Source organism: Zingiber officinale, chromosome 1A (genome assembly GCF_018446385.1).
Source record: "Zingiber officinale cultivar Zhangliang chromosome 1A, Zo_v1.1, whole genome shotgun sequence".
NCBI classification, from domain to species: Eukaryota; Viridiplantae; Streptophyta; class Magnoliopsida; order Zingiberales; family Zingiberaceae; genus Zingiber; species Zingiber officinale.
Genome location: NC_055987.1, coordinates 24,404,914 through 24,426,882, shown reverse-complemented (window position 1 = coordinate 24,426,882; position 21,969 = coordinate 24,404,914).

The following is a 21,969-nucleotide window of genomic DNA, read 5'->3' as shown; positions in this document are numbered from 1 at the left end:
GGTTCGGGTGAACTCAACTTTGGGCGGCCGGAAGATCACCCAAGCGACCGGACAAAGTCAATCCTAGAAGTAGACTTTGTCTAGGCACTTATACCAGGTCCAAACATTTGTACTTTAGGTGCCTGAACCAAGTCTAGACACTCAGACCAAGTCCTGGCGCCTGGAGCCATCTAGGTCACGTCAGTGACCCGTTGTGAAGAGGATCAAAGATGGAGTCCACACCATTTGACTCCAGGCGCCTAGACTAGGTCTAGACGGCCGGAAGCTGATTAGCCCTGGTCTTTGAAGTTAATCACAACAACACACTCTGTACTTTCACTTTGTAATTTAGTTTTCGTCTTGTTTGTGTTTAACTATTGTAAGAGGCTACTCTGCCTTCAACGAAGGAGATTTTAGTAAGCTCTCATAACCTTGGATTAACAACCTCCGCGGTTGTAACCAAGTAAATTCTTCTGACTCTTTTCTACTTGTGTTTATGTTTTTTATTTTGAACTAAGGTGTGTTCCTTGCTAATCTTAGAAGCAAGAGAAGTGCTAACCTTATTTCAAGGCTATTCACACCCCCCTCCTCTAGCCGACCTACTAGGACCAACAACCAGTACAGTGTTATTAGTTGATTCTTATCCTTTGTAAATTATAGATTCAGGAGCAATAAACCATATAACTCGTGACTGAGTTACATTCGTGGAGTATAGTCAGGTACCAGCTGTCAACAAATGGATATATGTGGGAAACAATGTAAAGATTGAAGTCAAAGAGATTAACACTTGCAAACTCAACTTACATGGTGGACGTACATTGTTTCTACATGGTATCCTTTATGCTCATAAGATTCGATAGAATTTATTTTTTCTACATGTCTTCTTGATTTGGGTTATTATATAAAGTTTTACAGTCAATGTGTGGAACTTCGGATTAACTCCGTGTTAATAAGATATAGTTATGTAACGAAAAGTTTCATGGTTTTTGATGTAGAATCAGATATTAATTATGGTATTAATCGTTGTTTTTAAATATTACTCTTACTAGTGATGATGATATTGATATTCAAGTTTGGCATGCTAGACAAGGACATATCGGATAAGAACGGATGAATAGATTAGTTAAAGAGGGTATATCGGGCACTCATGAACATTGTCTTGCTGGAATAGCAACTCAAAAATTATTTGGTAAGGCTATTAGAGTTGAATTACTATTGTAATTATTTCATTAGGATATTTATGGTCCGATGAATATGAAGACTAGACATGGAGGTCCTTATTTCATTATATTTATTGATGACTTCACTCAATTTAGTCATGTGTATTTTGATTTCTCATAAATTTAAAGCATTAGATTGCTTCACAAATTATTTGAATGAAGTTGAAAATCATTTAGATCATAAGGTTAAAACCTTATACACTAACCATGAGGGTGAATATTTTTCTGATTAATTCAAGATAATATGTAATGATAAAGAGATTATTAGATAACTAATAATCCTAGGAACTCCATAGCAAAATGGAGTTGTTGAAAGAAGAAATTAAACTCTTCTAAATATGGTTAGGTCTATGATAACTCAAGTTAATTTACTAATTTCCTATTGGGGAGATATATTATTAGTAGCAATCTATATACTTAATTGAGTGTTTTCTTAGTCTGTTTTATCTACTCCATATGAATGTTAGATAGGAAAAAACCAGACGTGAGTAATCTAAGACCTTAGGTCAGCTGCCTATGTTCATGATAAAACTCATAAATATAGAAAATTAGGACCCAGGGGGTAAGAAGTGTATCTTTGTAAGGTATTTTGTTACCTCCAAGGGTTATATTTTTATTGGTGAGTGACGACATGGAAATATTTCTAAACTAAGATTGAGAGATGCTACTTTTTTTAAAACTAAGTTTCCAACGAGAGGTGAAGTTGATAATATTCTTTTATTTGTAATAAGGAAGAGGATGATACTTTATCAATGAATCAGGTATCATATGTGATGCCTGAATCTAGTCAACATATAGTGGGAGTGCTTTGCTAATAAATGAGTTGATTTTCCAACAGTCCAACCTACGAAAAAATAGTCATCAGATTATTCTTTAGAGAAGGTTTGACATTAAGAATGAGGCATTTATGATTCTCCCAGTTAATGATGAAGAACCTTGAACAGTTAGGGAAGCATTGAGATACTTAGTTAGAAAAAAAAAAGTCACAATGGATGAAGAAATGAAGTCTATGAAAAAAATTAAGTTTAGGAATTAATCAATCTTCCTCTAAGCCAAAAGGTTATTGGGAATAAGGGGATTCTCAAAATAAAGAGCAATGTGGATGGATCGACTAATCGATACAAAACTCGTCTAGTTGCAAAAGGATATATCCAACAAGAGGGTATTGATTTTGAAGAGATATTTTCTCCTATAGTGAAGTTGTCTCAATTCATGCCATTTTAACTATAGTAGCACATATTGACTTGGAATTACATTAGATGGATCTAAAAATAACTTCCCTTAATGGTAATATTGATGAGGAAATCTATATGGTACAGTCAAAATGTTATATTGTTGAAGGGCAAGAGAATAAAATACGTAGACTTAAAAAGTCTATATATGGCTAAAGCAAGTGTCGACAATGAAATATAAGATTTAATGAAGTCATTTTATCTTATGATTTTAAAATAATTAATAAGAATCATTATGTTTACCTAAGAAAGGAAAAAAGGAAAGTTTGTCATCTTATCATTATATGTTGATGATATGCTAATAGTTGGAAGTGACATAAAGTTTATGATAGAAGTTAAATCATGACTTTTATCACAATTAATATATATGGAAGAAGTTTAGTATATATTAGGAGTGAAGATCATATGAGATCGATCAAAAAGGCTCTTAATTTATCTCAAGAGGGTTATATCATTAAGATGCTATAACACTTCAATATGTCAAATTGTAATATTGAACAAACTCTTATAACGAAAGATACTATTCTGAACAAAAGTATGTATCTCAATACTCTTAAAAAACAACTGACATGATGAAAAAATATATATCATCATCATTGGTAGCTAGTTTAATGTACACTATATTATATACACGTCCTGATATATGTTATGTTGTTAGTTTAGTTAGATATTTCTAATCAAATCCATGATCAAGATATTGGAAAGCAGTAAAGAGGATATTCAGATATCTCAAAGGGACAATATGCTATTGTCTCTGTTTCTAAGGATAAAAAATGAGCCTAAAGGTTACATAGATATAGATTAGACAGGGGACCTTGATGACAGAAAATTTACATTTGGCTATGCCTTTTTGCTGAATAGTGGTGTCATTTTATGGACCATCAAGAAGTAGACTTGTGTAACACTATCGATAATGGAAGTTGAGTATGTGGCTTGTGCAGTGACTATGTAAGAAGCCGTCTAGTTAAGAAGGTTCCTGAAGTATCTAAAGATTGCTGAGAACAGTAGGAGTCCTGTTATAGTGTACTATGATAATCAAGCTGCTATAGTTTTTTTAAGGATTCCAAATACCACAACAAGAGGAAGCACATAGCTACTAAATATAATTTTATAAAGGATATTGTTGACAAGAAAAATATAGTTCTTGAGTATATCCCTACATGTGCTATACTTACAAATTATTTTACTAAGTCATTGACTAAAGAGTCATTTCAAAGACATGTGAAGTCTTTGGGACTTTGAATAATGTAACATATTGTCAAGACAATAAGATATGTGAAATGTCATAATTTATTCAATGTATATGTCTTTGTTACATTTATATAAAGTCTTGATGAGCATGTTGGCGGGTTAAGATTGATCCCCTCAATGGACAATCATCTCTGGTTGTTAAGTATAAATAGAGGTAAGATCATTACTTATGGAACAACTTGTATAGCTATGAATATAGACATACATGTAAGTTGGGGTTGCCTTAATAGTTGTATTAAGATATGATTATTTATGATATGGATGATCATAGTAAATGTACTCACCATTTACTGAATTTGTTGGAGGCTAGATTGAAGTTCATGAGTTGAATTCAATATCAGACATTGGGAATATCTAGATCCAAATCTGTATGATGTTAAAATTGAAAAAATGCACTCTTTATTAATAAAGAAAAAAAAATCGTAACATGTGATTCATACCACATATGTAATAGCGACAATAAGGGTAGTAGGAGAATGTATCTATATTTCTCTACTATGTGGGTCTCTTAAGATTATAAGTTAATATTATTTTTATCCTAAGCAACTATTTAGCCGTCTATTTGAAGTTCTAATCAGTGATTTCTATTTTAGCATGTATCCTATTAGCTATGGATGATTTGGTCTATGGAGTATAACTAGGAAAGCGACTAATTAGAATAAATAGATTTTAGCTAAAAAGGAATATTAAAATAAATTTACATCTTTGACATTTATTTACTGATCGATCAATTACATTTTTTTGTTGAGTACTTAAAATATGATTATGAATAATTATATTGATTAGAGATATTGAACATATTCTTGACATAATAGTTATTATGAGTGATCAAAGATGTTCGTATTGATATAAATAATTAATATTGATGTCTCCAATTTATGTTGATAAGTAACTATGTAAAGTGTGACAACATTCTTAGTTTTGATTGCTCAATATGCTTGTAGTAGTATGAACTATTTTTCCTCAAGTATGTATTAGATGTTCTTAATTATTTAGTCTTTTTGAGTATTTGATCTTAGTGACTTAGACTTGGACAAGCGAAAAATGTTAGTAATGGGGCAGTGGACCTATAGTTATCATGATACTGCATCGTGCACAAACTATCCACTTACCTCTTTTATTAATATATTCAAGTAAAGATACTAGGGGCTGTTAGAACTTTTGTGTTTTGGCAATTGAGAATAGTCTTCATCTCTGCGAGAAGAACATCCATTTAAAGAGGGATTTGATATGTGGATTTATAAAGAGCTTTTCGATTATATGATCACTCTTCTAACTACAAGCACGAAGAATAAGTTTTACTGTGAATTCACTATAAGTATTTACAAATTTCGTTTATATATCTCACGCTTTAGAGTCACTTCTTCATCTGATCTGTCTGACATATTGAAGGGTTATATCACTAAGATGCACGTTTATATATCTCAGGCTTTAGAGTCCCAAAACGATTGGTGGAACGCCACTTCTTCATCTGATCTGTCTGGTTGCTAGATCGTTTTGGGATGTTCCCAAGAAATATTCTCAAACTGTGCACTTCTTATCTAGTCACATATCTGATCATGAGCACACTCTGACCCATTGTGAGGCACATCACTTTTGATGTCTAGTCTTTTGCTTGCTTTTATATACATTTGTTTAATTTTTCTCTATGCTTCTTGTTTAGAAGCTGAACTTGTTTCAGTTTAGCTCTTTTTCAAAATAAAAAAAATATACCCTCGTGATTGGATAAATTAATAAGAGGCATGACACATAAATATCGATTCAATAAGAGTCATATTATTGAGTTGGCGTAGTAGTAGTTACGCGGATGATTATTCTAATAAGTTTTGGAATCAATTTTTAATAGGTATAAAATATTTGATTAGGTACCTACATTCTTCTATGTAAAAGATAATTATGCTAGGATGAATACTTTCATAATTTATCTTCTTTCAGAGAGTGTTATAAGGATCGTACAACTTCATATTTTGCTCCAATAAGAGTCATATTATCTCCCTCGGACTATGATTTAGTTGCAGGATACTCTTGCATTCTTTTAAATATGCATGATTCAATTTTTAACTACGAGCATTTTTAAATTTATCCTAATGATTAATGAAATATTTTTATAGAATTAAATTAATCATCTAATGATTAATCGGCCCGACGGTTGAATATATAGTGCTAGTTTAAAAAAAAAAATCATATTATCTCGAATATTGATTTCAGGAAATTTTGCATCAGCAAAGCTATTAAATTAAATTAATCACATGGAGATAGTACTCATTCGCAAGCATAATCATAGCTGGACAGTAAAGGACTTCAGATTGAATGTCTATTGTAATATCCTATATAAAGTCATCTACAAAACTATTACTAGCAAGCTAGAAATAATTTTATACTCCATTATTGATCGTGCCCAAGTTGATTTTATAGGAGGAAAAGTATTACAAATAATTTACATCTAACACAGGAGTTGTCGAGATAATGTTATTGGAAACACATTGTGGAGATGCATGATAAAGATGAATTTGAGGAAAGCAAATGACACAGTTAACTACAAAGTGTGAGATTGGATGGTAGTTATGCTGACTTGGTTATGGAATGTGTGATTATAACTTTATATTCAGATCAATAGAAGTTTGTATGGTCATATACAAGACTAGAGCTCTAGGTCTACAACAGGATGATCCACTATGGATCGGAAAAAGTTGAGTTTATCGACAAAATTATTTCATCCAAATTGAATTGGGCTAGTAAGCATTTAAAATTACTGGCCAAAATAAATTTTAACCGGTAAATAATTATAATTTTAACGAACAATTTAAAATTACTGGTTAAAATTTATTTTGATGTACAATAGAAAAACCGTTTGATCAGATAATACTTCGATAGAGGTATAGAAGTACCTAGGAAAATAATGTATTGAATGACTTATAAAATTATTTAACATGATATTGAAAATAAAAAAAATATCTGATTAATGGAGGATAAGTACTCTAGTTCTTTTATATAAGAATAAGAGAAACATACAAAATTGTGCAAACTATAGGGGTATTAAACTAATGAGTCATACTATGAAACTTTGAAAAAAAAAATAGTAGAAAAAATATTAAGGAAGGAGACCACGACGATTGAAAATCAATTTGGGTTCATGCCTGGAAGATCGACAATAGAAAATATATATCTTCTTATACAATTAATTGAAAATATCATAAGTAAAAATAAAATCTACACACGATATTAATTAACTTAGAAAAAACTTATAATAGAATCCAAAGAGAAATTCTATGAAGAATTTTAGAAAAGAAAATGTTAGCGTAACATATATTGAATTAATTAAGAATATGTATGAGGATGTTGTTAGTGTGTGCACTTATGTGTCAAGACACTCCTTATGTATTTTGTGGATAATTATTTAATAAAGGCAAGAATTTATCATTAATTATTTACTTTTCTGTACGTATATGATTAATGATAAATTTCCACAGATTAATGAGTATATTAATCTGAAAATAGTCCTTGATCAAGATATCTAGAGGGGACATGGATATCTTGATCAACGCTGAGTATGACTAGGTCGAGATAGACTGGAGGGATGGATATCCAAGTTGTACTTGGGGCTGCCTTGAGTTTAGAGGTACACTGGACACGACCCGCTTAAAAGGAGACCACATATTAAGCATCATTGGTCTTTCCTTTTATGAACGAGTGTAAGTGATCTTTTGACTTGAGACCTTCATTTATTCTATGCGTGGAGTTATGTGTTTTGATGCCGTTAAAAGCAGTCTTTAATCGGTAGTTGGGTGTATGACAAAGCGTAGAGAGAATAGTGTTGAGTCAATAGAGGATTCATCGCTCTCTTGGATTAGGAGTTAACATCCTGGCCGCTTGATAGAGATATTAGTGACTCAAAATCCATGGCCATGGGAGGAATGATTTATCATTCAAGAGGAGTCTATTATATCTTGGAAATCAAGTAAAACAATTAATTTGGTAATGATGCATAATGTATCAAATTAATTGGGATGTAGGCTTAGATGAAGAGATTGAATTACACAGTAATCGGTTCATAGTGGTTTACAGTTTATGACTGATATTAATTTTATCACGTTGGGTGGTTAAAAACTGTTGCTAGACGGTTACCTTAGTCTGTGTATGGAATAAGAGTATCGGAAGCGAGTCGAGATCAAGATCAAATATGGATTTATTTGATACAAAGAAGAGAGAATTCGAATAGCCAAAATCATGATGATTAATGGAAAATTCGAAAAGTCATCATAATGATAATTAATGAAGAATTTGAAGAGTTATCATAATGAAGGTCATAAATGAAGAATTTATGGAGCCTATAACTCTTCATCTTCCTTATTAATGAAGATCATAAATGATGAATTAATTGAAGGCTTAACTCTTCGTATTCCTTGGAAGCTATAAATAGCCATCCTCGGAAAGATTCAAGAAGAGGATTTGATTCTCTCCATTTCTCCTTCGTCAACTTCGTCTTCCACCGGAAGAGATCGGTAGTTCTTCCAAGACTTTGTCGATCCAAGTGGCTAGCACCTAACGGATAGTATCAAGTTCATGATCTAGTGTGCGTGGATACCGCTAGAGGAGTCACACGTGGGGCTCTTATCTGTCTATCTGTCTGTGATATCATTCACACCTATCGAGGACTCGAGGTATGTTTTATATTGTTTTTATGTAAAACTATATGTACCACGAAAGATCCATGATTCAATATATGTCTTCCACTGCGCTCCGAACCCAACAGATGTAACGAAGACTTCAAGCAGAGTAATTGAAGCACTTCCAATAAAAATAGGGTTACATCAAGAATCAACTCTAAGTCCCTATTTTTTTACACTAATTATGGACAAACTCACTACACATATTCAAGACACAATACCGTGGTGCATGCTGTTTACAGATGCTATTATTTTGGTAGATGAAACACGTGAAGGAGTAAATATTAAACTAGAACCTTGGCAGGAAATATTATAAGAAAAAGGTTTTACGCTTAATAGAGTAAAGACATAAGATATATGAAATTTAAGTTTAGCAATATTAGATATAATGAGACAGTTAAGATAAGAGACAACGAATTGCCCAAAACCGAGAGGTTTAGATATTTAGGATCATTTTTGAAAAATGATGGAGAGATTGAAAGAGATGTCTTATATAGAATACAAGTAGGATGGTTGAAACGGAGGAGAGCGTCGAGTGTTTTATGTGACAGTAAAAGTACTTCTAAAACATAAAGAAAAATTCTACAAAATCGTAGTTAGACTTGCTATATTATATGGTGCTGAATGTTAGGCTATGATTCGAGCACATGAGCACAAGATAAAAATTGTAGAGATAAGAATGTTAACATAGATGTGTGGACATACGAGAATAGACAGAATAAAAAAATGAGAACATTAGAGAGAAAGTCGGAGTTACATCAATTGAGGGAAAACTCCGAGAGACATGTTTAAAATAGTACAGTCATGTACTTAGATGACTAATAAATGCTCCATTTAGGCGATATGAAACCATGACAAACACACATATCAAGTGAGGAAGAGGAAGACAAAAAAAACTTGGTTAACAACAATAAAATAAGATAAAATTTATTTAAATATAGATGATGATATAGTTGGATATAGAACTCAATGGCATAAAAGGATCCATATAGCCGACCCCACCTAGTGGGGGGATGAAATCCTCTGGTCCATAAATACTGAGCTAATCCCTGGTCCAACATTTATATTGGTGGAAGGCGATGCCCCCCACCTGTTAAACAGGTGAGGGCAATGGCCTCCCACCAATCCACCTACCCCGGTAGCGGACCAGGGCAGGCGGTCCAGAGGATCTTTGGGCACTATCTAGTGGGATAAGACTTGGTTGTTATTGTTGTATCGATCAAAGGTAAATTTAGTCGATAATGTGTGATTTTTTATTGGTCAAAGTTTGATTTAACTAATAATATTTATTTTTTTACTAATCAAAGTTAGATTTGGCCGATAATATTTAATTGTTTATGGATCAAAGATATATTTGACTAATAATATTTAATTTTTGTATTGACCAAATATATTTGGTCAGTAATATATTTTTCTATCCGTCAAAATTAGGTAATATAAATTTTTTACTAATCAAAGTTAGATTTAGTGTGAATATTTATTTATTTACTGGTCAAATCTATTTGATCGATATTGTATAATTAATTATTGGTTAAAATTAGATTTGATTAGTAATATTTAATTTTTTTAATAGTCTAGTTAGATTAAATTAAGATATTATTAGTCAAAATTATCAGTAATCATTTTTTATAAATATATTTTAAAAAATTGGATATGTTTAAATTTTTTTATAAAAATATATTTAATATTATACTAGATTATTTATCTTTAAATTTTATTTTTTTCCTTAAATTTATTCTCTTTCGTCATCAATTTTTACTATGTTTATCGTACTCTCACTTCCCCACTCATGGTTGTACACAGTATTTTTTTTTAATTTACTGTCTATGCTTAAAAAATTTAATTAATGAAATATTTTTACCAAAATAAATTTAGTTTAACTTATCCAAGTTAAAAGTAATCAATAATTTTTTTTGAAAAAATAACAATTAAAATGTACTACTTATTTAATTTAACTTTATTGTTATTTTGTACATGTCAACTTTAACTTAATTTTATTAAATTAAAATACATATTACTAAAATAAATTATTTTTTAAAATAAATTAAGAAATCTTAGTTTTATTTATATTCATTTTCATTCTTTTCCTTTTTTTTATTTTCATAATTTTGTTTATATCTATTTTATTTATTTTCTTATATTTACTTTCCTTAAGTTTTTCTCCCTAAACCTATAATTCCCAGCTTTGCAAGCAACCTTCTCGCCTTCTTCTTCCTCTATCCACTATTGAAATCCTAAATCTCATGTCTGCCACCTCCGAACAATCTTCTTCCTTTTAGACCGGCGACTCGGCCTTTATGTTAGTCCTCGTCCATATTCGCCTATCTTCCTAGCGATCGAGACATCGGTATCCCTCATTTTTCTCTCTAATGGTCGAGCTCGTCGTTCTCGGCTGTCCTTGAATTGGAATTAGAGCTTCGCCTATGGAATTAGAGGAACTGAACCAAAGGAGAGCTTTTTGACCTTCTGTTGTAATCGTTCTTCCGACGTCAAGCAGAGATCAAGACCGTCTCGGGAGATCACTTGAGTTTTATAGATTTATGTATTCTATATTTCATGCTATAGATGAACAATGGTATCAGTCAAGTGGTGCTCAGAAGAGGAGAAAATCCCTTCGGCGACCGTGACCGAGATTGCGTAGTCGCGCCAAAAAAAAGGGGTGGCAACTGTTTCGCTTCTTCTCCGTGCCGGGACTGATATGAGCACCGACGACCTTTAGGTGGCTGGCGGTGACCTGTGTCCGTGGGCAACGAGCGCTGTTAACTGCTTTGAAATACGGGCAATTGCCAGCAGAGTGAGGCAACCTCTCGTTCGTCGCAATAAAAAGCAGAGAAGAAGAACATTATCTGTTGCTGTCCCTTTGTCAAAACTTGAGAAAAAGTTTGATTTAAAAAAAAAAAAAACGCGAAAGTTTCTCACGGTAATTTTTAAAAATAGAAAAGTTTTATTTTTTTTGGAACAGAGTTTTTTTTATGAAATTAATTGAAAAAAATATTTTGTGTTTTTATTTTTTAATTAATTATAGTTATTTAGTTTGGATTTGCGTGGTCCAACCCTAACCGGTTCAATTCATTTAAACCAGCCTATACCAGATTGAGTGAGTACGAAAATTCTAATTTAGTTCAAATTATTGGTTGATTTAATTAGATCAATTGAATTAGTTCTAATCAGGACAAGAGACTGAAGATCCGATTTTCAAATTGATCGATCTAGTGTGTTAATCAACTGGAACTCCTTAAATAAAGAAAATATATTTTTCTTATATGCTTATGGATTCTGTATATTTTGAGAATTAAATTTCACCAGTTTTATACTGATGTTATTATTTTTAATTCTAGATATCATGGACAATATACATGATAAGAAGTCGCAACAACATGAGCTTAGGGAGGAGATCAAGGAGCTTGGTTATGACCCGATTCACGGAGTCGGATGACTTATTACTCGACTCGATCGGTTGTTTTGGAAACTCAAACAAGAAGAGTTTCCAATCTTGGACGAACACAGAAGATGAGTTCTAGTTCAGTTACTACTGGGTCATCTCATAGATAGAACACACCAACTAATGGATCACTCTGAAGGGCGCATCTCATATTCAGAGATGTGCAGGGATTTACTTCATTTGACATGAGATCCTAAAGAATCGTTAGAGGATCCAAATTTCGAAGAATCAGAGGAGAATTTAGAAATGGATCCCCAAGAATCTGAGGAGGATCTAGAAATAGATCCCAAAGAATCTGAGGAGGATTCAGAAGAAGATCCTAGAGAATCATAGGAGGATCCGAGAGAGTGTGTGGAGGATCCATAAATGGATATGAATATGGATCTGATGGATAATTTTGATGTTGATCTTGCCTTCATCGAGTCTGGGATGAACGAGATAATATTACCCACTGCACTAGTATTTTTTTCTAGTGGGAGTGGTGCTAGCTTATCTTGCAAAGTAAAGTTCAGTTGTTATTACTGTCACTGTGTATGGATAGTATTAAACTCATTTTAATAAAATCATATAATAGAAACTATTGTTATGTACAAGCATTGCTATTTTAATGAAAAGTTATGTTATGCGTTAATAAACTTTGAAATAAAATGTTATATGTTAACAATTTTGATAGAATGATTAGTTCATTTAATGATACGTTCATTGCATGATGAATTCATTTAATGATTAGTTTATCTGATAAGATGTGCGTAATATAACTAATTAATGTTGATTAAATTGGAACATATAAATGATGAGTGGAAACATAATTACCACTTGATTTTATAAATCAATTCTAATTTACATTGAGTCAATAATTAATTATATGCATATGAATTACGTTGAAATAATAAATAATTTATTTATTTACGTTACATCATGGCTATTAAAAACATCATAGCTGAACTTAATAAGGAGAGAAACTATATAGGGATAACTATAAAATTTGGCACCTTAAGATAAAATTCGTTCTTGAGGAACAAGAAGTTCTAGAGGCTGTAAATCAGTTCATGGAAGAATCGGCTGATGGCTCTACAACACTGCACAAACGTGACCTTAATGTTTATAAGGTATGGTTATTGATTAGTTAAATGGTAGATAACTTAATATTTGAGTATGAGTCATTACCTGTTGGTGCAATTTTCCTAGGTCAAGGTTGACCAGTTTGGCTAAGATTGAGTTGGCTCAAGCTTGAGTCTTAATGTTTAAGTTTTAATATTTGACAATATATGAATATTGCAGGTGAAATTGTCCATATGGGGAGATTGTTGGTACAATTCCCCATTGGTCAATGTTTGACCAATTTTGTGTAAAGCAAAGTTAAGTAGATCAAGGTTGACCGGATACTTGACTGGAAAGTCCTAACTGGAGGTTAGGCAAGGGAAAGTCCTAGTGAGTGAAGCTAGGCAGATGGAAAATCCTAGTGAGTGAAGTCAGGTGAAAACCCTAGTGAGTGAAGTTTGGTAGATGGAAAATCCTGGTGAGTGAAGCTAGGTGAAAGCCTTAGTGAGTGAAGCTAGGCAGAAGGAAAATCCCGGTGAGTGAAGCCAGGTGAAAGCCTAGTGAGTGAAGTTAGGCGGAAGGAAAATCTTGATGAGTGAAGCCAAATGAAAGTCCTAGTGAGTGAAACTAGGCAGAAGGAAAGTCTTGGTGAGTAAAGTCAGGCAGATGAAAAGTTCTAGTGAGTGAAGCTAGGGAGAAGGAAAATTCTGGTGAGTGAAGCTAGGTGAAAGCCCTCGTGAGTGAAGATAGGCAGAAAAGAAGTTTTTGAGTGCTTCACTCACTAGGGCTTTGAGTGTAGGGAAAGAGGACACTACAAGAGTAAGTGTTCAAAATTGACCAAGAAGAGAGGTTAAGTAGCACCCAAGGCTAAGGAGAAGCCTATGAAGGTCGATTTTATGACACACAAAGGCAAGGAGCACATTGTGTGCTTCTCTTATAATCAAAGAGGACATTATCGGAGTTAATGTCCTAAGAGGAAGAATTCGACCAGAGTCAAAGGAGGAAGCTCAAGTCAAGGGAGAGCTTCTAAGGGGAAACTCAAGGTATCATTTTTTGAACCAATTCCTTTGTCACATGCTAAAAAGTATGCTAGGTCTAGTTTATATCATTTTTATACTATTTATCATAAAAATAGAAAGCACGACAGGCTTAAAGAAAAATATGTAGCATACTATGCTAAGACTACCTCACCTAAGGTTAGGAAGGTAGATAATAAATTAGGCAAGAGCTCTAAGGATTTTAGATATATGTCTAAGAAAAATAAAACTCAAGGATTTAAGGAAAAATCTAAATTTGAGGATTTATAAAGGAAAATCAAGTATTGAGGTCAAGACTTGATAATTTAGAGAGGACTCTTAAAAAATTCACAAATGAAGAACAAAGGTCCAAGAACAAGAATCTATGTTTAGGAAGACAAAAGTCATCCAATGGTCATAGAGGTTTAGGATACAAACCTAAAGCCTAGAAGGATGTGACATCATACCATAGGGTTTCATATAATTATTGGAACCAATCCTAGGTCTAGGAGGCAGGCCAAAGATATAAAGGAGGTTATCCCTAGAAGTATTTTTGAAAAGACTAATGTGACTAAGGCTTCAAAGAAGCTTAAGAAAGTTACCAAGAAGGTCACAAGGGAGGTTATCCCTAGAGTTGACCTAGAGGAATCTAGCATGACCATGACTTCTAAGAAGCCTAGGAAGGTCATTAGGAGGGTATCAAGGGAGGTTATCCCTAATGAGTACCTAGAACACCCAAGGAGCTCCAATAGGTTTTAGATTCCTAAGAATATATTCTCTACACCGTAGATGGGTTTAGAGAGTGTCAACTCTAGTTGGAAGGGTAGTTAACCCAACCTTAATAAAGTTGACACTTGGAAAATATTTTTAAGGTAGTTGTACTCCTTGAAAATGAGAAAGTTTAAGTGTTTACTCTTAGGAAGAGTAAAATGCGCCAAAATTTGAAGAATTGGATTTAATTAAAATTGACACAAATAAGAAAAACTAAAGAAATGCCAAGTTGATATTTTGACATTTTCTTAAGAAGATATCTAGGAGTAATTTTTAATTTAGCAAATAATTAGGGATACTTAAATAGATAATCTAGATATATTTATTTATGCTAAATTATCATGATTGTTTGCCCATCATATGTCATAACATCATATTTTGTATTCATTTTTATTATGAAAATGTACAAAAATATCATGTCATATTATACATACATCATATAGATAAAAGTATTTTTCTTTTGAAAAATATTCATTTTGATGTATGCCATAAATCATCATGCATTATTTAAATTCCTTGTAATTAAGGACAATAGCATTTGCTAACAAGAGGTGGTAAAGAAATTTATCAACAAGTGACATCCTAGGTGGATGATCAATTTAGTATGCCTAGATAGATATGCATGATCCATAGTTTAGGACAAAATCAAAATCTATATCTCACAAAGACTATAAGTTGACTTGTATGTATTTTAGTGCACATTAGATACAAGTGAGAATTAGGATGATGAATAAAGCTCAAGATGTTGATTTAGTGCATCTTTTTTAGTTTTAATTTCATCAAAACATATAATTATGTGTTATCCAAACATTGAAAAGCTAATGTACAAGTCATGTGCATTTATCCCAAAGAACATGGTTGGATATTGATTTTGAAAATCATTTCAAAATACTTTTAGAAAAATTTGATGAAGACTATCTTTTGATAGTAATCACCATTGAATAGTTAGACACAAACTAGAGCAAAACATTAAAGTTTTCAAGAATTTTTAAGTTTGTGTTAATCTTTAAAAATAAGACATATTTTATTAGAAAATTATTTTTTCATGATAACATATACCTTAAATAATGTTTACAAGAATTTTCATGATTTTTAAAAATTTATAGAATTTTTAGAGTATTTCTGAAATTCGATTGAAATCAATTTCAGAAATCAGAAATGGTATTCAACTAGGCTAGTTGATTACCACATCCTAATCGATTAGGCGAATTCCCATGAGCATAGTAGCTCACGGAATCGATTATAGCAATTGATTAAAGGTCTTAATCAATTACAACAATCGATTAACATCTGGGAATCGATCGAATTTCAACTTTAGTTGATTACGACTGGTCTTAAGCGATTAAGAGTTTTGTTTAGACTATTAAGACTCTAATTTCAGCTTAAATAGTTTATTTAAGTTGAATAAGTCATATTTAGTCATGTTAACCATTCCTAACCCTAGGAAGTGCTTAGATAAGCATTTAAGGGTCATTTTTTTGTTAAAATAAGAAAGGATTGGTTAAAGAAAGACTAAGTTAAAGTTTAGGATGAGGTTTGCATTTAATTTGACTATTGAACCTCAAAACTTCAAAATTTTAGGTCTTCTAAAAGTTTAGGAACTCCAATTCATTGTTGGTGTAATGACAGAAGTCTAGAGCATGTTTTGAGGGGGAGCTATTCCTTAAAGACATGGTTTTTTTTTACATAACATAACAATAGAAGGTTTTAAATTTTCATTGTTATATATGCTCAAGGGTGAGCATTCGACACAATGAAGGGTATGAGACCTTCATTGTTATATTGTGAACAACAAGTGAAGTTGTAAACAACGTATGGATCTCTTTTCAGAGGAAGAGTTTTTGATGTGTGCCAAAGGGAGAGAATGTATGGTTTAAGTTAGGTCTTCTTAACCCAAAGGGGAAGTTTGTCCTCTTAGTAAGACGGAGAATGAAAGGGGGAGAATGAAGGAAACCCTCATTCATGTTTTGGCATGAAGAAAAAGTTGAGGCTATGAGATTAGCCTAACTTAAAAGTATTGTCAAATATCAAAAAGGGAGAGATTGTTGGTACAATTTCCCTAGGTCAAGGTTGACCAGTTTCACTAATCTTGAGTTGGCTTAAGCTTTAGTCTTACTGTTTGAGTTTTGATATTTGACAATATATGGAGATTGCAGGTGCAATTGTTTGTATGAGGAGATTATTGGTGCAATTTCCCATTGGTAAAGGTTTGACCAGTTTTGTGTAAAGCAAAGTTAAGTGGGTCAAGGTTGACTGGATACTTGACTGAAAAATCCTAACTGGAGGTTAGACAAAGGAAAGTCCTAGTGAGTGAAGCTAGGCAGGTGGAAAATCCTGGTGATTAAAGCCAAGTGAAAGCCCTAGTAAGTGAAGTTAGGTAGAAGGAAAATCCTAGTGAGTGAAGTCATGTGAAAGTCCTAGTGAGTGAAGCTAGGCAGAAGGAAAATCCTGGTGAGTGAAGGCAGACAGATGTAAAGTCCTAGTGAGTGAACCTATGCAGAAGGAAATTCTTGGTGAGTGAAGTAGGTGAAAACCCTAGTTAATGAAGCTAGGCAGAAGGGAAATCTTGGTGAGTGCAGCCAGACATGTGGAGGTCCAAGTGGGTCAAGGTTGGCCTGATATCTAGCATTGGGATGTCCAAGTGGGTCAAGGTTGATTAGACACTTAGCGTAAGGAGAAAAGTTCAAGTGGGTTAAAGATTGATCAGATATTTAATGAAAAAGTCCTATTAGGTCAAGGTGGACCAAATGTCAGGCAAGGAGGAGTCCCAATAGGTCACGATTGACCGGATGTTAGGAAAGTGAACCCAGACTTCGGGTTGAAAGTTAGGGTTTGGTAATCGACTAAGGTAGTCGATCACTATAGCTTAAGAGACTAAGGTAATCGCTTAAACTTGGAATCGCGAGAAAGATTTTTTAATCGATTGGTGTAATCGATTAAGACATCGTAAGCGATTAGGGTAATCACTTACGGTGACTTTTGCTTCGAACATAATGGTTTTGTTCGAAACTTAAGCGATCAGGCTAATTGTTTAAGCTACTTCTCATAGTGGCAAAAGACGAATACGCTGACCCCAGCGCCCCAGCCAACCTGTCCTAGGGCCAACACGGAGGAGGTAAATCACGGGCGACTACTAGCCTTTAGAATAATGACTAACACATAAGGGAGGCATTTACCTCGGCTTTGCTAAGATTCGAACCCCAGACCTTATGGTGGCTGTTGGTTGCTACTTGGAAAACCTAGAGGTTCCACTGTACAAAAATTTTGTACAAAGGTCTGAACCTTTTCCTAGCTACCATGTGTTCTTTTAAATTAAATTTTTGGATCGCCTGCGGAACTTAACACGTTTGATCCAAAACTTAATCTATTCGTTCTTTTAGGTTTTGACTTGGGTCTCCTGCGGAACTTAACACGTTCGACCCAAATCACCTTAAGTTATTAATTCCATTAAATATTAATTTCCATAATCGGTTCCCAGTACTGACGTGGCGAGGCACATGGCCTTCTTGGATATGGGAGCAACCACCACCGACTAGACAAAACCTTTTATAGAAAGCTAATATTTAATTTCCTAAAATAAGTTTAGGTTAACCAAAAAGAACAATCAAATCACAAGGAAAAGAAAAAACAAAAGAACACAACATCGAAAAACATATTCGAAATTCTAGAATCATAAGCCTCTTGTATTTGGTATTATTTCCATAAATAACTAGTATAATGCGGAAAGAAAAATTACTAGTTATACCTTGTAGAAAAACCTCTTAATCTTCTACCGTATTCCTCTTCTAACCTCGGACGTTGTGTGGGCAACGATCTTCCGAGATGAGAAACCACCAACCACCTTCTTCTCCTCCTAGCTAGTTTCGACCACAAAAAATAAAGCTTCACCAAGGAAGAAGAAAAACACCAACCAAGCTCCAAGAGATGCAAGCTTTCTCTCCTTCTTCTTCTTCTTCTCCAAGTAGTATCCAGCCTCCACAAGAGCTCCAAGCAATAGAGAATTTCGGCCACCACAAAGAGGAAGAAAGGGAGAAGATGTTGGCCGGCCACACCAAATAATAGGAGAGGGAGAATAATTGAGGTTGTATCTTATGAAGGCACCCTCACCCCTTCTTTTATATTCCTTGGCTTAGGCAAATTAGGAAATTTAATTACAATAAAATTTCCTTAATTCCCTTGACATGATTTAATTGAGAAAAATAAAATAATATTTCCCCAATTAATCTCTAATGGCCGGCCACATCAAGAGGAAATAAATTAGACAAGTTTTAATCAACAAATTAAAACTTCCTAATTTGTTTCCGAAAATTTTAAAAATAAAATTTCTCTTTAAAAATCTCTTCATAGTTGATAAAAGGAAATTTCTATAATTTTAATTTTATCAACATGTGGATAATTTTAAAGAGAAAATAAAATATCTCACCAATCTACAAATAAGGAAAGAGATTTAATCTCTTTCTTTAATCTTTTGTAGATCTTTTACAAGAGAGATATTTTAATTTTAATTCTCTTTAATAAATTATTTCTTCCACATAATAAAAATTAAAATTAAAATCCTTTTTAATTTAATTTGGTCGGCCCTACTAGCTTGGGTTCAAGCTAGGGCCGACCACTATTGGTAGGTATAGAAGGTGGGTATAGGTGGGTATAGAACTCTATAAATAAGAGACTACGATAGGGACCGAGAGGAGGAATTGGTTTTGGTCTCCCGATAAAATTAAGCATCCCGTGTTCGCCCCGAACACACAACTTAATTTTATCAATAATAATTCATTCCACTAGAGAACTATTATTGAACTACCGCACCAATCCCAAATTACATTTTTGGGCTCCTTCTTATTATGAGCATGTTAGTCTCCCTGTGTTTAAGATATCGAATGTCCACTAATTAAGTGAGTTACTGACAACTCATTTAATTAATATCTAAGTCCAAGAGTAGTACCACTCAACCTTATCGTCATGTCGGTGCAGGGTTTAACATGACAATCCTTATGAGCTGCTCTTGGGGACATTATCAACCTAGTATCTCTAGGACACAGTTTCCTTCTATAATCAACAACACAAACTATAAGTGATATCATTTCCCAACTTATCGGGCTTATTGATTCATCGAACTAAATCTCACCCATTGATAAGTTAAAGAAATAAATATCAAATATATATGTTTGTTATTATATTAGGATTAAGAGCACACACTTCCATAATAACTGAGGTTTTTGTTCCTTTATAAAGTCAGTATAAAAGAAACAACCTCAAATGGTCCTACTCAATACACTCTAAGTGTACTAGTGTAATTATACAGTCAAGATAAACTGATACCTAATTACACTACGACCTTCTAATGATTTGTTCCTTTCCATTTTGGTCGTGAGGTACTGATAACATTATCTTCTGCATGTGACACCACATGCTATGTTATCTACAATATAAATTAATTGAACAACTACAAACAAATGTAGATAATTTGACCAAATGTGATTCTTTATTCAAAACAAATGTTTACAAAAGCTTAGGCTTTCAGTATACACTCCAACAGTGGCAACACCTCATGCGCTAGCCACTACACCCATCCAAGGGGGCGTTTAAACTATTTCTCATGATCAAACAGAATGTTGCTGAATCGATCTGGTTAATTGATTCAGCAATTCTTAATCGACTGGGGTAGTCAATAAGCTTAAAAAATAGTCATTATGTGTGCGATAAAAGGTTTCGCATGCATTGTTCTCGGCAGTTCTTCTCTGAGCGCTCATGATCTCACCGACACTCACCGCCAAATTCTTGGAAGCTCTTAGGGACGAGTGCTGCTGTACTTCCAAGATTCAAGAGGCATCTACAAGCAACAAGGAAGTGAGCAAGAAGGTTTTTCATTTGTATTCTTGTGTATTCACTTCTTATTTCGAGTTGTATGCGTGTGTGAGTTTGTACGAGGTTTCTCCACCTCTGGATTGTTTCCGAGAATGAGTTGTTTTTATAGTGGAGAGTGCATTATGTGTGGATCCTTGGATTAGTCACCTCTTTTTGAGGTAGATACCAAGTAAATCTATATATTAGCATTGGAGAGTTTGCTTCGAGTATATTCTGCTACAAATCAACAACACCGAAGCAAGCAAACAAGAACGACAAGCTATTCACCCCCCCCCCACTCTAGCTCTGAAGTATCCCAACATTACCATCGGCTCATGCTGTTTGGGTAGCCCTTAGAGAGAAGTATAGTGGAGTAAGTCTCAGTAAGTTTCATCAGTTGATAATTAAGTTTGACAGTTGAAAAAAGTGTCCAAATGTCACCATGACCCAACATCTGAGGGAAATAACTAATATGATTCGGGAGCTAAAGATTCCTGGTCATAAGTTGACTGATGAACAACAGATTTCAGCAGTAATCCATTTCCTTCTTGATTCTTGGAAAACGATGAAACAAAACCTTATATATAGTGAAAGTAATGTTGGATCATGAAAGTCGATTGAGGGGGGTGAATATCGATCGAAAACGTTCGTAGAGAGTACGCAGCGGAAAAGAATAAAAGCAATGCTAACAAGAACCAATTTACTTGGTTTGGAACCTTGATCGACTCCTACTCCAAGGCATGCACTCGTCGAGTGCTTTCATTGGGAAATCACTAATAGTTTGTTAAAAAGGTTTACAAAGTTGAGTATAACAACTATAAAAAAAAACAAATACCGACAACAATAAAGAGAACTTTAGTCGTAGGTTGTCGGGGAAGCAGCGTCGCAGAAGCATAGCGTAGTAGAGCAGATGTCATTGTTGTTCTTTGCTTCAGGGCTCACCCTCCTTATATAGGAGGCTCCGGGCACCCGGATCCCTTCCGGGCTCCTGGACCGTGACGTAGCCCAGGGCGCCTGGATCCCTTCCGGGTGCCCGGACCACCTTTCTCCAGAATGTCCTTTTCCTATAAGAAAGAGTTAGTCTGAGGAAAAAATAATAGTTTAAACTACCCTGCAAAACAGAAGTTAGCGCAATAGAAGAAGAGTAGTAATTAGATTCCGCCTCACCGAGACTGGAATCTAGTCAAGATCTCAACTTAGAGTTTCAAAATGGTTCTAAGTTGGATTGGCACTTAAGAAGTTCCCTAACCGGGAACGTGTCCTCACCAAGTCACTCTCCTCTAGTGACTTACCTTAACTTACTTGTCAAACATCCGGTCAGCCCGTCAACCCATCTGGACTTCGTGCCAGCTATCAAGTCAGCCCGTCGACTTAGCTAGACTTCGTACCAGACATCTGGTCAGCCCATCGACCAGTCTAGGTTTTGTGCCAACTATCAAGTCGACCCATTGACCTAACTGGACTTCGTGCTAGACATCCGATCAGTCCGTCGACCAGTCTGGGCTT